This window comes from Kogia breviceps, chromosome 6 (assembly GCF_026419965.1).
Source record: "Kogia breviceps isolate mKogBre1 chromosome 6, mKogBre1 haplotype 1, whole genome shotgun sequence".
Taxonomy (NCBI): Eukaryota; Metazoa; Chordata; class Mammalia; order Artiodactyla; family Physeteridae; genus Kogia; species Kogia breviceps.
The window spans coordinates 46,765,878-46,782,666 of record NC_081315.1 but is presented as its reverse complement, the minus strand read 5'-3'; the positions used below and the strand labels follow the sequence as shown (position 1 = coordinate 46,782,666).

General features: G+C 46.1%; 1 long non-coding RNA gene across 2 annotated transcripts in view; it reads right to left on the bottom strand.

Annotated features, from left to right (window-relative positions):
• LOC136794360 (uncharacterized) overlaps positions 1–10,309 on the bottom strand; it is a 90,432-nt gene extending 80,123 nt beyond the window's left edge. The window contains exons 1-3 of one of the 2 annotated variants that reach the window (XR_010841020.1): positions 10,211–10,309; positions 8,982–9,079; positions 1,869–1,945 (exon numbers count right to left, since the gene is read on the bottom strand). This is a non-coding gene — a long non-coding RNA (uncharacterized lncRNA). The remainder of the gene's footprint in view (positions 1–1,868; positions 1,946–8,981; positions 9,080–10,210) is intronic. The other variant, XR_010841019.1, reaches the window with a different exon arrangement.
• Positions 10,310–16,789: the final 6,480 nt, after the last annotated feature.

Here is a 16,789-nt window from a genome sequence, read left to right as displayed (position 1 = left end):
GGGGCAGAGCCTGGGAACTGACACCCACCTGCCCTGGACTCTCACAGGAAGGGGACAGAGACATCTTGAGCTTCAGCCCAGTCTTGGGAGACACTATGTTCCAGCAACAAACTTGGCCTTAAACGCTAAGTTGCTTTACAAACCCCTCCCCAGCTGTCACAGAAAGTCAGGCTTCATCTCATCACACGTTTCTCAAACACCAGCTCACGCTGAGACCACCTCTCAGGTGATGGTGTTTCAGAGCAGCCCCTTTAAAAGATCCCTGGATTTCAGCTCTCCCAGCCCTGCCTTCAGTTTAAACGAGAAGTTTCCTTGACAACCTTGACAAACCTGCTCAGTTTCCTTAACAACCAAGCTTCGCAATCTCCCAAACTCTTCTCCTTCAAACATTCCTATTCTAAGCTTGATGAGCCTAAAGTGACAGTGCTGTCATCACGTGCCACAGGGTGACTCCTCCAAGCCCGTAGTTACTGGTTACATGATGCTACTGATGATGACATCCCAGAAGAGCCAGCTTTGCAATATCACCATTTCTGGACTCGGCACTGGGTCCCTTTCCACGGACAGAGTGGAGTGGCTGTTTCCACGGGCCCCGTGGTGGAAGAGCTCACCTAATGCAGCCAGGACTTCATCCTTTCCAGGTGATTCCAGGGTCCTCATTCTCCCCAGACCCCCACCCACATGGCTGCTGGCTGCTATCTATACGGGACCTTGGTAATCTCCTAAAATTAGGGTTATTTTATACACAGGTAATGGGTTGAATGCTGGTCCCAAAATATGTTCCCCCCAGAACACAGGAACCGGACCATATCTGGGAAAAGCGTCTTTGTATATGTAGTTAAGGGTCTCAAGGTGAGGCCATCTGGGGTTAGCGTGGCCCCCAATCCAATTGAGAGAGTCCTTATGAGACAAAAGAGGAGAAACACAAACATAGAGGAGAAGCCACGTGAAGGCAGAGACAGGAGGGCTGCAGCCGCAAGCCTGGGGATGCCTGGAGCCCCCCAAAGCTGGAAAAGGCAGGAAGAGCCCTATCCTGGAGCCTCTGGAGGGACGTCCATCCTGGAACACCTTGATCTCAGATGTCTGGTCTCCAGGACTGGGGGAGGATGAATTCCTGTTGTTTTAAACCACCCAGCTTGTGGTCATTTGTTACAGAAGCCACAGAACAGTCACACGGACCCTGCTCTGTGGGACCCTGGAAGTGCGGGTCTCATTAAAGACCAACAGAGGCTGGGTTACAGAACCCTTAGAGTCAGCACTGGGCCCCAGAAATTCTAAAGCAGTGGCTGGACACCAGAACGTTGAGGGGTCAGTCGGAAGCCAATCCCTAAGGGTGCCGGCTGCACACGGCCTCCCCAGGTTTTTATGCCTGCCTGTACAAGTTGGGGATAAGTATTTCCATCCTGATTCGGGACCTCTGATATCACCGTTCACGCTGCCAATTAAGAACCCACTAGTTACACAGAGGAAAACCCTATCAGGAAAACCCTTGCTCCAGTGGTAAACAATTCTGAAGTTGGTCAGAGGTGGGGAATCATCTCTCATGCAGCCAGCAGCCCCCCCGCAAGGAACGTCCTCATTGCAAAGCTGGGAGACCATGTCAAGGCGTCCCTGAGTAAACATGAGCTGACCCCCAGGCCAGCTGCTGCTGAACTGTTCCCACCCTTCCCAGCTAAAACACCTGAATGTGTGCAAGGACTTGAAAGCCTAGAGGAAGGGCCATGGAGCCACACCAGCACGGAGGCCGACTTGGGGCCTGCAGGCCAGCCAGCATGGTCCTGGCCCCGGGCGCTCTTCTGGAAGCTTTCCATCTCCCTGCCCAATGTACCCCTCCTGTCCCGGCCCCCACCGCTTTTCTCCGTCCTCACCTCTGCCCGGGGAGAAATTCCAGCGGCAGGTATGGGTGACACATCCTCTTCTTTAGCAGGTGGCAGCGCGGCAACTCCTGCAGAAAGTCCACCAGAGCCCCACTCGCACCGGGCCACGCACAGAGCCGTGGGCCCTACTCCCTCCCACCAGCCCAGCCCCGAGACTGCCGATGGGGCAGAGAATATGGCGTCAGGCACAGCTGCAGGGGCTCTTGCTGCCTGGAGCGGTGTTTATATTGACCTCAGCCCAGGCACACCTGGGGAGGACTGGCCGGCCGGGTCAGACTGCCCAGGTCAGCCACTCCTCGCCCCTCAGGGGCTCACAGTTGCATAAAATGGACCTTGCTGCACCGGTCAGTTCCAAGGAACACGTGTAGGTCCTGAGGGCCAGGATAGACAAGGGGCTGCAGCCCTGGCTTGTTTTCTAACCATTTTATCTGGCCCATGAGTGGGAGACAACTTCAAGAAGACCCTCTCCTAATAAGAGGAACCCAGGAGTCAGGGAGAGGAGGGGTGGTGGGTGGAGACAGAGACCTGGTGCCCCGGCTGCAGTGGAAGTCTCTGGAAGACCAGGCGGAGGGAGGCCACACAGAGTGAAGCCCAGGGTCACAGACCTGTCGGAGCTGCTGTTTGTTAGTTCAAGTCCTGCTCTGAGGTGCTCTGTGTCAGCTCTGAGGGACAGGTGAGATGGGGGTGCTCTGCAATGAGGGCTATGCGCACGGTTCCTGTGTGCCCAGCCCTGCCGTGGTACCTGCACAAGGGTGTTCCGTATCCAAGGAGGGGCCTGACCACGAGAGCCCCGTGGGCTGCTGGGTAGCTGCACAGGTGAGCTCCATATCCTGGGAGGGGCCTGACCACGAGAGCCCCGTGGGCTGCTGGGTACCTGCCCAGGTGAGCTGTATATCCTGCGAGGGGCCTGACCACGAGAGCCCCGTGGGCTACTGGGGAACTGGTAAAGATGTCGGGACAGTCAGTGAAGCCACTGAGGATATGCATCCAATAGTTCCTAATTCCTACACCCTGCTGGTCATTGTACCATCCCCCAGGACATAGTATTCTGTATGAGACGTACATGATGCTTTCTTCTGTATTCCATTAGTCCCAGAGGTCACAGAAATTTTGGCTTGTGACTGGCAGGACTCAACATACAAGGAAGACAGTACTGCTGGGCCGTCCTCCCCCAAGGGTTCAAAACTTCCCGCACCACCTTTGGGGAAACTTAACTAAAACCTCAAAGATCTACCTCTGGAGAAGGGAACCCTCCTTCAATATGCAGACGACATTCTGATCCCCAGCCCTACTAAGGAGGCCTCTGAACTACCTAGCCAATAAAGGATAGAAGGTGTCCAAGACAAAGGCTCAAATATCACAGACTAAGGTGACCTGCCTGGGCTTCATTCTCACAGAAGGTCAGAGAAGCCCATCCCAGGAAAGGGAAGAAGTCATTTGCAGCCTTACCCCTTCTAAACCTAGAAGACAGCTTAAGGGTTCCTAGGGAGGTCGGGGTTTGCTGCATCTGGATCCCTAACTACAGTCTAATAGCTGGGCCTCTATAGGAAACATTGAAAGGAAAAGATGATGATCTGTTCGAATAGAATCCAGAAGCGGTCTTTCAAGAATGGAAAGAGCAGTTAATTCAGACCCTTGCCCTGGACCTCCCTAATTTAGCTAAACCCTTTGACCTTTACATTCTGGGTAGAAAGTGAATCGCCCTTGGAGTATTAGTGCAAAAACTGGGACCTCTTGAAATGGAACAATGCAAGAATGCCCTCCAGGTAGGAGAAAGTACGGTCACCAAGGGCTTGGCCCGCCGCCCCATCCAGCCAAGATACTGGGGGTATCTAAAAACCTGGAATCCGCAGCCCGCAAGGCCAACTCCCTCCTAAGGGGAAAGGACCGCACACGGTGATCCTAACCACCCACCATGCCCTGAAGTTGCAGGCATCGCTCCGTGGGCACACTGACCTCGAGTGAGGAAGCCCTCCAACTCCAACCTCCAGAGGGACAACTGGGGGCAACGGGTCCCCATGATGACCCGTGTGACCATCACTTGACGTGGATCTTCTCTCAGAAAACAACAAGAGCGTGCCCCAAAAGAGCAGACTACTGCTTGCAGGACTTACTGCACCCAGAGCGGAGCTCATAAGCTTGGCGGGGGAACCCTAAATAACGCTGTCACCATAGAAACGCCTACAGACACCGCGGTGACGGCGGCGGCCGATGAGACCGGCTGCACTCCTGGCTACTTGAAAAGGCCGTTGACTCAGTGGCCGTCATGGGTCTGGATCACCACCGGCCCTGGACTGTGTGGGAGTTGAGCAGGCAGGGTTCTGACACCTGGTGCTGTTTGTACGTTAATTCAGGGGCCTAATTGAAGAAAGCGCAGACTACTGGTCAGAGCATCTAGGCTGGCAGAAACCGTCTGCCTAAGGTGGCCGAACAAATGTGGGCGGGGTAAAACCGGCCCCCCCAGCGTCTCTGCGCATCTCTTTCCTGCACCCTTAAAGGTCATTAGAATCTATAACACTTCAAATGCTGGGGCTCAGGCGGACGAGCAGTGAGGGAAGAGCCCTGGGGACAGTCAACCTCACCTGGAGGCTGCTGGGGAGAAGTTCTGCCCCTCCCCCCGGGTATGAGGCCTCCCGACTCAGCACGAAGCAGTTACAGAAGCGGGGTCTGCACCCTCAGCGCCCCAACAATGAGGAATGGGACAAAAGGCAGAGGAGGGGTTTGTCACCGGCAGAGCCCATGAAAAAATCCTGGGAGATAAAAATAGAATCCGGGCAATAAAGTAAAGTCTAACGTTGATTCCTTTGTGCTTTGTCTAATTTCACTTGCTCCTAGGTTTCCACATGCAGAGGTCCCACACCCGGCACTTCAGAACCTATTTCCTGGTGCAAAATGGCTGGGCCGACACCTCAGCTCGCGGGGCCCCATGCAGACTCCGCGACATGGAGCCTGAGCTCCAGCCAACCCGGCCCTCGAGACTCCGCCCCTTCCGTCCCGCTGACGCTGCCGGGATCCCCACACAGCAGCCCCGCCCACAGCCCTCGGGGGAGCGCACGCTCTCACCTCTCCCCGTTCTCTGATCAGAATCTAAAGTTTCCTTTGCTTCTGAACCAAACTCAGTCTCGTTCTCTTGGCTCCAATGACACGGGGCAGGGGACCCTTGTTGGGGCCCACTCTGCAGGATCAGTGACAGAAATTGAGAACATTGTAACTTCAATGAACAGATGTGTGAGCCAAACTGTAATTAACCTAGAGCCGTGTATAAGGCTCGGGTAAAATAAGATGTTTCCAACACTTCCATTTGATATTTCCATCACTTTAGTATAGGCAAGTTCAGTGAAGGGGATTGTCTTATTTGTCAGGTCAACATTGGAGAAATGAAGTGATTTCTTTCCAAGGATGTACATCGAATAATCTTGACTGAAGCTTCAATATAGTTTTGAATGCTTTTCCATTGAAAATGATACCTCTCTTTCAGCTCCCCCATTTCTGAGAAGCATAAAATCTTATAATTTATTATTACCAAAGGGGAAAGGTGCAGGGAGGGATAAATGAACAGTTTGGGATTAACACGTACACACTGCTATGTATAAATAGATCATCAACACAGAACTACTGTACAGCACAGGGAACTACACTCAATATTTTGTAATAACCTAGAAGCGGAAATAATCTGAAAACGAATAGATATTTTTATTGACATCATCTATCAATGACAGATACAATGTACCCTAAGGGAGGCCGATGGTCAGCGCTTCTGACCCTGAAGACTTTAATCATCTTAAGTTCGGACTCTGCCTACTGCCCAAGGCCCTTAATGAACATACGTGTAGCCATAGCGTAAAATTCCCCAGTTTAGGGTTCAGGGAGACACTGATTTGGAAACATCCCTGGTGTTCTCTTACCATGCACGGGACCCTTCCTACAGCTAAAACATGACTCTGACACCCAGAAGGTGGTACACCATTTGATCGGGAAGAGTTTGGAAAAGGCATCTCATCTCCTCATCTCCAGGGAGTCGGGTTCACCCCTCCAGCGTCTTTCCTAACAATCTCCCCACTTGGGGATGTCGGCACCTTCAACCTCCTGTTGCGCACAGTTTGGAATTTGTCCAGAGGATGAAGCGGAAGGATGAGAAACAATGAGAGAAAAGTCCTAGGTGTTCGGACAGGCACATGTCACTCTCATTTCCAATCAGGAAGACGAAATGACCAAAGGCTAAGATTGCCCATGGAAAAAGAATACGGTTTGAGGAAATCCCACTATTTTGTGGCCAGTTCCAAAAAACACAAGTTGAAAAATGGAACTCAGGATCACTAAAATTCACGAAACTGCAGAGTTGAAAATATCTATCATTGAAAAATGTCTTGAGGGAAGTCACCGAAAAGGAATTGTAAACAAGGGAGAATGGCAGGAAAGGGATTTGAAGAGGTAAAAAGGACTCATCATGAAAGCACAAAAACGGGGCTGAACATCGCCAACGGTGCAGTTAGCCAAAAAGGGCGTATGCTTTTTTCCTGAATATATTAAAGAAAAGGGCATACACCCTTTTTAGCCAACCAAACAGTGGGCATTGCAAATCAATACTACAAAAAGTATCACACTTCGCATCAGTCAGAAGAGCCATCCTCATAAAGTGTAAACACCAGAAATGCAGGACAGGGCGAGGAGTGAAGGGAGCCCTGTGAGGCTGATAGTGGAAATGTAAATTGCCAACGGGCACACTGAAGAAGTGTACTGTGTTTACTAAAACATCTAAACAGATGAGCTACAGAGCATAGGGCACTTGCACTCATGGGCGAATATCTTGGGAAAAACAAAAATCGTCAGGATACAGGCACCCCAACGTTTACCGCCTCTCTGTTTAAAAGAGCCTCGACTTGGATAAAACCTAAATATACCTGGAAGGAAAAAATGGATAAAAGAGATGTGGTACATATGTAGAGTGGAATATAACTCAGCCAGGAAATCAATGAAATAAGGCCAGTTGCATCAACTCAGGAGGAGTTATGTAAGATCATTCTAGGTAACATAAGTCAGAAAGAAAAAGACACATATCGTAAGATATAACTTAAAGGTAGAATCAACAATGGCTACACATGAAACAAATTACAAAACAGAAACATAGTCAAATATGTAGAAAACACACATAAGGCTGCCAAAGGGGAAAGGTGGGGAGGGGTGAGGCATTATCCAGGAGGTTGAAATTAGCAAAGATACCGTTCCAAATACCAAATTGATAATAGACGAGGTCTACACAGAACCTCAAAGAACTGCACTCAGCACACTCAAGTCACCAGAAAAAATTCTATACGACTGTTAAGAATCTGAAAAAGAATTTATTGATGTCTGTTTCTATGTGAATCAAGTGGATGTAGAACAGCAACAAACAGCGTTGAAAATCAGCTGTAACCAATATAACAATAGTAGAAAAAGACAGTGACAGACATAAAAACCCTTATAACTTTTGCTCAGGGGCTATGATGCAACATGGATTGAACACACCTAGACACACAGCAGGATGAGACATAAGGTTGGACACTCTTGGGACTGAGAGGATTGGTGAGGTTGAGTGAGCAAATGCAGACCCTTTAAAGTAATACTGTGTGCTACCCATTCCATGGGTCCCAACTCTCCAGGTGCAACGCAACCTTCCTACAGCTAAAAGCTGCATGGGAAGCCCAGAGGATGATACACCGTGTGATCATGAAAGGTTTCGACAGCGCACCTCATTTTTCATCTCCTGGTGCTCGGGTTCACCATTCCAGCCGCTTTACTAACAATCTCCCCACTTGGAGAATCAGCACCTTTAACCTCCTGTTTCGAACAGTTTGCAATATGTGCCGAGGATGAACGGGAAAAGGGGGAACCAATGAGAGACTCGCTGGAGGTGTTTGGTCGGGCACATGTTACTCTCATTTCCCATCACGAAGAAGAATTCACCAAAGGCTCAGCCTGACGCCCCGAAACCAGGATAGGGCCTGAGGCGATGCTGTGGTTTTCTGGGCCAGCTCACAAAAAGGGCAGTTGAAACATGGAGCTCAGGGGCACTGCAACTCACAAACCTGCACAGTGATAAATGACAACTACCATCCAAAAATACATTGAGTTAAGGCAACGAAGAGGATTTGAAAGCAAGGCAGAATTGCAGGAAACAGATTTCAAGAGGTAGATTGGAGTTTCCTTGAAAGCACATGAAAAGCGGCAGAACTTGGACAATGATGCAGTTGGCCAAAAAGGGAGTATGTGTTCCTTCCTGAATATATTCAGGTAAAAAAGCATACACACGTTTTGGCCAACCAAGCAAGCTGGGAGAGCAAATCAGCACTACAAAGAAGTCTCACTTCCCCCCGGTCAAAACGGCCATCTGAAAAAAGTGTAAAAAACCACAAATGCAGGACAGGCCATGGAGAACAGGAAACCTTGTTATGCTGACGGGCGGGATGAAAATTGCCGCAGACACTCTACAAAAGTGTATGGTGTTTCCTAAAACATCTAAACAACAGAGCTACAGAGCATAGGGCACTTCCACTCATGGGCGTATATCTTGGGAAGACTAAAAATCAACAAGACACAGGCACCCCAAAGCTTAGGGCTGCTCTGTTTACAAGAACCTCGACTTCGGTACCCGTTCCATATCCCAGGAAAGAGAAAAATGCATACAGAAGTTGTGAAACTTATGTACAATGGAATATCACTCAGCCATGAAATCAATGTCATAAGGCTAGTAGCAGCATAATGAGTGGATTTAGGTACGATAATTCAAAGTGAAAAAGGTCACACAGAAAAAGAAATTTATCAAAACATATCACTTATAGAGGGAATGTAAACATGGCTACAAAGAACTGAATTAAAACAGAACAGAGTCACGCTTTTAGAAAACACACTTATGCCTGCTTCAGGGGAAAGGTGAGGGGGGGTTTTCATAAAACAAGAGTTTGAAATTAGCACAGATACCGTTCCAAAAACCAAATATGTAATAGACAAGACCTACTCCTTGCTCAATGAACTGGACTCAACAGCTCCTATTCATCGCAGAAGAAAAATTCCAGCCCTTGTTTCTCAGGAGCTCTGGGGTCTACCTGCGAGGTAAACTTAACTCACCTGGCACAAGGCGGCCATCCCGGGTTTCACATCAACATGATCTCAGGCACAAACCTCCTGGCTTTTCCATTGTGTCTTTAAGTTACTTGTTGAAACAACTGCACAAATATGACAAAGATATAAAATCAGGCATCTTCTGCCCCAGTGCCTGCTCATAAATGATTTTCTGCCACTTTAAAGTGATAGAAAGATAGAACATTTCAACATTCTGCTGCCCTTATTATTTGTCATTTTTCTTGATATTTCTATTGAATACTCTTTCAATATTTTAACAATGGAACATTTATTTACCTTGTTCCAGACCCAGCCTGTAGTGGTAAAGGTTTTGTTGTTATATTTCTATTATGTTTCCTTTAAAAATCATTATGCTATTTAACTGGATTAAGTCAATTCTACAGGCATTTATCTTATGATATTGATGAAATTAATACATAGAGGGCAGTAGTACAAGTTGATTGTACTCCAGAGCCTCTCTCTATTAGCACAGTTAAGTAAGTATAACTATTATCTATATGTAAACCAAAGTACATGCCAAGTGAGACTCTCCGACGCTTCTTCACTGTCTGCCCCTCAAGCCTGTGAGAAATGGAATATTTCTTGCCACCTCAGTAAACAAAAGATGCCACAGTCATCCTCTCCAATGTGAGCGGGCAGGCTGAGGAACTCAGGATATGCAAATACAGGATGCAGGCCCCAGAGAGCTGAGGTGCATATCAAAGGAAGGAATTCGTGAGCCTGACTCCAGCATCTTCGCATAAGGAAAGCCCTGCATTCCTGTAGAACCTGGGAGAGCAGGTTCTCCTTAGCTGACAATCACCTTTTCACGTCCCCCATCACCTCCGCCAGCCCCCTGCCCTGTCCCCTCCCCCCCCCCGGGTGCTTTAGCTCAGGGAGGAAGGGGCGCACAGGGCCTCGGCTGAACAAGAGGCCTGGGAGCCTCGGGAGGAACTTTCGGCCGCTTTCCCCGCCGTCGGGAGGAGGGTCGCTGACGCTGCGGCCGGACCCTGCGCCTCCCTCGCCCCGTGTCCCCTCAGGACGTTCAGCCGCCCTCTCCCCACGCCCCCCGGGCCCCGCGAGCCAGGCCGAGGGCAGGGACGAGAGGAGGGGCCGAAGTTCCCCGGGACCAGACCCCGAGGCCGCTCGTTCTGCACAGCAGCGGCGGGTGGCCGCGAAACCCTTCCCCTCAGAAGCTGCTCTTGCGCGGCCGCCCGGGCACCAGACCCACTTACCCGGCCCGCCGTCCCCACGACTGTCGCGGCTTCGGCCGCCGGGGCCCCTCCGCAGCCGGCAGCGTCAGTGAGGCCGCCCTCCCCTGGGGCTCCGGGGCAGCTCCGTGACGGCGGAGGGAAGAGACCCCGAGCCGGGAGCTCCAGCTCTGAGGAAACGCGGGCTCCGTTCTGGGCGCTGCGGGTGGGGCCGCTCTGCCTGAGGCCTCCTGGGAGGGAGCGGGGCGCCGGGGGAGGAGCCGCCAGGAGCTCAGGGCCCCGTCGGGGGTCCTGGAGGGGCGGCCCGGCCTGAGGGCCCCGCCCACTGTGGCCGCAGCGCAGGCCTTTTTCCTGCAATCCTACACAAAAAGTCAGAAAGATACACACGGTCTACAGTGAATGTTCACAAATGGTAGTTGCTGCTGTGCTTACTATCCTATTAAACGTGGGAAATCCATAACACACTTGAAGTTAGAAGTTAACTATGAATGTTTACCTTTCCTTATTATGTCTCTGCTATTCACAATTGTCGTTAATGAATCAGAGACTGTGGCATCACTAGTTAAAAATGAGCTCGTTTAAAAAATAGAACTCAGGCCCACCGGCCCTACTGTATCAGAATCTGCAATTTTACACTCTCTCCAGTGTACTTGTGGACCCATGAATAGTTGAAAGGTACATTTCTACCTCGACATGTCTCTTCTGTCTGAGAAATACGCACATTTTATCCAGTTTGATATAAATAAAACACTCAAAAATGCATATGTCCGTGTTGAAACCACCATTTTATCATTTCCTTTCCAGATGACTATAGTCTCTATACTGGTTTTATGGATCACATGACATACTCTTTTTTGTAGTTAGAAATAGAGAAAGTTACTTTGTGAAAAAAAAAATATATGTATATATATATATTAGTGGATGATTGAAGACACTCTTCTAAATTAAAACCAGTTCTCTTAATTTGCTCTTTTCTTCTTGCGTCACATTATGAACTCTTCCCGTGGCCACATGTCATGTGTACTTTTAATTTCAGGGACTGCTGACATCCCAGGATGTGCCCATAGATTTCTCTCAAGAGAACTGGGAATGCCTGGACCGAGATCAATGGGAATTGTACAGGGATGTGATGTGACTAAAGTATAGGATCATGCTCTCCTTGAGTGAGGATACCTTCCTTCCAGAATTCCTTATCCACCCACAGGGTTTAGAGGCCTTCATTTGTAGAATGTCTCCTGGAATGTTCTGCTTCCTACAATAGGGTTTCAGATTGCAACGATTCAGGAAATATTGGGAGTTTGTGGGTATAATTTATGTTATTCTTTGAAAATTGCAGCCTTCTTTATAATATACTTTGTAACTGCTTGGGATGTGTCTATATGAACAGTGTACTATATGCTTCTGTTATAGTCCTTACAATATTTTATTCTCTTATTATCTGTAACAATCTTCCATGGATTCTTTGGGCTTAAGGTGTATTAAAAGGGAGACGGCGATTCTGGGACTTCCCTGGTGATGCAGTGGTTAAGACTGCGCCTGCCAATTCAGGGGACACGGGTTCGATCCCTAGTCTGGGAAGATCCCACGTGCAACGGAGCAACTAACCCAGTGGGCCACAACTACTGAGCCTGCGTGCCACAACTACTGAAGCTGGTGCACCTTGAGCCCGTGTGCCATTTATTTTTAGAGAATAAAATCACCTCTGAGTGATTACAATTTAGACCAGCTAGTCAAAATTCTTTATCACCTGTTCTTCTCAAACACTGATCAATGGAACAAGTTTTACTAGGGATAAGAGTGTAATTGTATTCTAGAGTTCATATCGGCAATATGGTTTTTGACCTTGATGCTGGATCACGACATTTCAATGGTATAACTGCTATTAATTGTCTCTTTGTTCAATGATTAAAGTCTCACATGATCTGAGTTCAGACTGGAGCCATCCTGCTTGGTTTCTGTCTATTGCAGATTTCTTCCAGTATGAAAGGACAAGAGCAATACGGCTTACTTTACACAATGTCTTCAAACTAAATGATGACATAATCTACATTCAATTAATTTATACATACCCTACTGTAGAGCAGGGTTTGTTACGGTGGCAGAGCCCGGTAATTATGTAAAACTGAAACTTTTATCTGCACTGGTTCAAGTCCTCTTCCTAAGAATATGTTTATAATCAACACTCTTTCACAAGTTACCCAATTTAATTCACCATAGCATTCCTCATATTAACTAAATGGAAAATCCTAAGCTATATACAAATCCAGAAAGGGCCAAAAATCATCTGCCCACATGGATTATTACAACCCATTGCTGAGGCATTCAAATTACTTATTAAATACCCACTATGTCCATCAACAGCATCAATTTATATATTATTGCCCCAATGCTAGCCTTAACCCTGGCTCTCACAACATGAATTCCTCTTCCCATATCTTAGCCACTAATTAATATAAATGTAGGCATACTCTTTATATTAGCCATATCACACCTAGCCATTTATTCCATCCTCAGTTCTGGATGAGCTTCACATTCAACATACTCACTCACTGGAGCTCTAGGGACAGTAGCATAGACAATCTCATATGAAGTAATGTAGCAGTTATTCTATCCTCAGTCTTACTGATAAATGGATCATTTACACTTTCAACAGTAATTATTACACAGGAACACCTATGACTATTTTCTTCTGACCCCTACTCAGAATTTTATTATCTCCGCAGTAGCAGAAATTCAATGAAGCCCCACTTGATTCAACAGAAGTAGAATCAAAACCTGTATATGACTTCAATGTAGAAGATGTAGCAGGCCCATTCACCTCTTCCTTGCTAGACAATATGTCAATTTCCTTATAATAAACATTTCCACAACAATCCATTTGTAGGAGCATTCGACAATCCCTAGGTGCCAGAATTATATACACCCCAAGTCATCATTAAAACACATCTAACAATCTCCTTTCTATGAATTTGAGCATCCTACCCACAATTTTGATATGATCAACGTCTACATCTCGTATAAAAATTTTTTTTCTACTAACATTAGCCCGATGTATATGAGAGTTTTCACCACCTGTCATCATACCAGCAACCCACCACAAACTTAAGAAATATGTCTGACAAAAGAGTTACTGTGATAGAGTAAATTATAGAGGTTTCAATGCTCTTATTCCTGGAATTGAATTCTTCCTAAGAATTTTATATTCTCCATGTTACCACATTACAGCACATGCTATATACTAAGCTTCACTAGGTAAGCTTCAGGCCCATACCCCCAACATGTTGTCGTAGATCCTTCCTGTACTAATAAACTCTCATTGTTTTTACTATCATTCTACTGACCATTATCACAGGAAATATAATTGTATAAGAAGCTCACACTGGTTAATGGTATCCCCATTCTAATAAAAAACACAAACCCATAAGCTACAGAAGCATCCAACAAATATTTCCTAAAACAATCCACCACACCAATACTACTTATAATGGCTAGTATCATTAATCTAATATACTCTGGTCATGGAACACAATGAATAACAAAAATCTTTCATCCAGCAGCATCCACCCTCATGACAATCGCCCTTGTCACAAAAGTAGGACTTTCCCCATTTCACTTCTGAGTGCCTCACGTCACACAAGGCGTCCCATGAAGAGCAGGCCTGATGCTATTAATATGACAAAAGTGCACCCCTGTCAGTTTTATACCACATGTCACCATCCATCAACCTAAATATACTATTAATCATAGTGATATTATAAATCATAGCTGGAGGCTGAGGGAGATTTAGTCAGACTCACCTGGAAAAAATTACACCCTCCTCATCAAGTGCCCATATAGGATGAATAACAGCCGTTATAAAGTATATTCCGATTATAACAATCCTAAACATACTAATTTATATCATAACAACACTCTCTTCTTATTATTTATGCCCAGAGCCTGTACTACAAGAGTGTCATTATCACACACATGAGGTAAAACACCTCCCATCACAATCCTTTTCCTCACCATTATAGTATCATTAGGACATAGTCCATCACTATCAGGGTTTTTACCCAAATGAATACTTATCCAAGAGATAACGAAAATGACAACATCATTCTACCAACATTAATAGCCATCACAGCAGTGCTCAGCATATATTTCTACTTGCAGCTAACATACTCCACATCACTAACTGTATTCCCTTCATGAAACAACACAAAAACAAATCACATTGAACATTCAAAGAAATAACCTTCCTATCATTACTAATCATAAAACCCAGACAATTATTCCACATAACACCCATTCCATCCGTGCTGGACTAGGAATTTAGGTTAGTTCAGACCAAGAGCTTTCATAACCCCAAACAAGTAAAATTTACTTAATTTCTAAAAATAAGGATTGAAAGACTTCATCCTACATCAATTGAATGTAAAGCAAACATTGTAGTTAAGCCAAATCTTTACGAGACTGATGAGTTTTAACCCCAGGAAACTTTAGTTAACAGGCAAATCCTCTAGTCAACTGGCTTCAATCTGCTTCTTCTTCATTTGAGAAAGAAAAAAAGAAAAAAGGCAGGAAAATCTCTGGCAGAATTGAAGCTGCTTCTCTGAAATTACAATTCAATTTGTTGATTCACCACAGGGTTTGTGAGAAAGAGGGCTCAATCTCTGTCTTCAGATTTACAGTCGAATGCTAGCTCAGTCATTTTACCTCTGTTCATACACTGTTGATTATTTTCAACAAATCACAAAGATATCAGCATCTTATAATTACTATTTGGTGCTTGAGCTGGAGTAGCAGGCAGCACCTTAAGAATATTAATCCAGGCTGAGCTATGCTAACCTGGAGCGCTACTTGGAGATGCACAAATCTGTAACGTGGTCATAACAGTCCCTGCACTTGTAATAATTTTCTTTATTGTTGTACCCCTTATATTGCAGGGTTTGAAAACTCACTTGGGCCACTAATAACTCGCACACCTGAGGTAGCATTTCCCCGAGTAAACCATGTAAATTTTTGACTACTTCCCCCATCGTTCTTACTCCTACTCATGTCACCAATAGTAGAAGCTTGTTCTGGTACCAGTGGACCGTGTATTCAGCTCTAGCCTGCAACCTGGCCCACGCAGGAGCCTCTGTCGACATAACCATTTCCTCCTTACATTTATCAGGTGTCTCCTCAATTCTTGGTGCTATTGCTTTTATTACTATAGTCTTTCATACAAAACCAGCAGTCATAACCCAATACCAAACACCATTATTTGTTTAATCTTCACCAACTATAGCCATATTACTATAATTACCACTCTCAGTCCGAGCAGCCAGAATTGCCATACTCTTAAGAGATAGAAATCTCAACACTACTTTCTCTGACCCTGCAGGAGGAGGCTGAATCCTATACCAACACCTATTTTGATTCTTTGGTCACCCTGAAGTCTGTATTCATGGCCTACCAGGGTTTGTTATAAATTCACACATCATTACACACTATTTAGGACAAAAGGTGCCTTTCAGCTATTTAGGAATAGTATGAGTCATGCCCACTGGCTTTTTAGGATTTCTCTTGTGGGCCCATCATATATTTACCATAGGGAGAGCTGTCCACTCAGGAGCATACTTTGCAAAAGCTACCATAATTGCTTCTATCCCTACAGGAGTGTGTTTCTCTGGTTGCAGTGAGCAGTAGCGACTCTACGCTGCGGTGCATTGCCTTTTCACTGAAAAGGCTTTCTTTATTGCAGAGCATGGCTTTCACGCTCTAGAGGGCAGGCTCAGTAGTTGTGGCACATGGGCTTTTTGCTCCACGGCAGGTGGAATATTCCCACACGATGGCTCGAACCCGTGTCCCCTGCATTGGCAGGCAAATTCTTAACCACTGCACCACCAGGGAAGTCCCTGGTTAGCAACTGTTCACGGAGGTAATATTATATGACCTCCAATATATTATGAGTTTTAGGCTTTAGTTTTTCTTTTTACAGTAGGAGGTTTCACAGGAATCATCTTAGTGAACTCATCCCCGGACACTATCCTCCAGGATACATACTATGTAGCAGCACACTTCCATGACCTAATGTCCATGGGAGCGGGCTTCACTATTACGGGAGGCTTCCTACACGGATTCCCACTATTCTCAGGTTACACAGTGAACTCAGCATGAGCAAAAAGTCACTTCACGCGTATATTTGTAGTAGTAAATATGACTTCCCGCAGCACTTTCTGGCCTCTCAGGAATGTCATTACTTTAGTCTCACTACTCGGAGGCACACACAACATGAAATATTGTGTCTTTTGGCTCACTCATCTCAATAGCAGCAGTAATGCTAATCATAATCTTCATACTTTGAAAAGCATTTGCATCTAAACAAGAAGGCTAAGCACTAGAAACGGATACTCCTAACCTAGAATTGTTACATAAATGTCCTCCACCATATCCTATGTTTCAAGATCCTACCTATGTAAATATAAAATAAGGAAGGTCTCAAGTCCTTTTCAACCACTTTCAAGCCAACACCATAACAATTATGTCTTTCTCAATAAATGAGAGAAAAGTAAAAAGTGATGTATCTTTGTCAAACTTAAATCAGAGGCTAAAATCCTGTATATCACGAAGGCATAT